This window comes from Haemaphysalis longicornis, unplaced genomic scaffold (genome assembly GCF_048455015.1).
Source record: "Haemaphysalis longicornis isolate Haplotype H1 unplaced genomic scaffold, Haemaphysalis longicornis Haplotype H1 scaffold_5, whole genome shotgun sequence".
Taxonomy (NCBI): domain Eukaryota; kingdom Metazoa; phylum Arthropoda; class Arachnida; order Ixodida; family Ixodidae; genus Haemaphysalis; species Haemaphysalis longicornis.
Window position 1 is genome coordinate 36,516,399 of NW_027526385.1, and position 491 is coordinate 36,516,889.

The 491-nt window shown below is 48.5% G+C and overlaps 1 non-coding gene across 1 annotated transcript; it reads right to left on the reverse strand.

Annotated features, from left to right (window-relative positions):
* Positions 1-216: 216 nt before the first annotated feature.
* Trnar-ucu (transfer RNA arginine (anticodon UCU)) lies at positions 217-288 on the reverse strand. The gene has a single exon. It is a non-coding gene; the product is annotated as a tRNA-Arg (tRNA).
* Positions 289-491: the final 203 nt, after the last annotated feature.

Consider the following 491-nt stretch of genomic DNA (forward strand, 5'->3'; position numbering starts at 1 on the left):
CATCAAGGCTGCCAGAACCGAGGCCCTGGCTAAGCTTTCGCATGATAACAGGGTTTTGTAAATGAGGGGCTCGTTAGAAAATACAGGAAGAAATGCCGGCAGTCTACAACGCCAAAGAAGGCATAGGGGAATGGTTCGAATATTTTTTACCGGTAGTGACGTTACATTATTATTTATTGTTATTAATTTCTTGAGAAAGAAAGAAAGAAAAACACGTGCCCAGAGTGGGGACCGAACCCACGCCTTTCGATTAGATCTCGAATGCCTTACCAATTCGGCTATCTGGGCGACTGTGTTCCGCTTCACGTTCTGGGGTGTTTATATAAACTACAACTGTATCTGACGCTTGAGGGTGGTAGCCAGCGCCACTCAGACTACACGGGGAGAAGGGGACCTTCTTTTCAACACCCGGGGCGTGACGCGAACGTCTACAGCCTGTCCTAAGCGGGTAACTGGCGGGAAAACCCTCTTATGCTACCTTGGCATCAAGG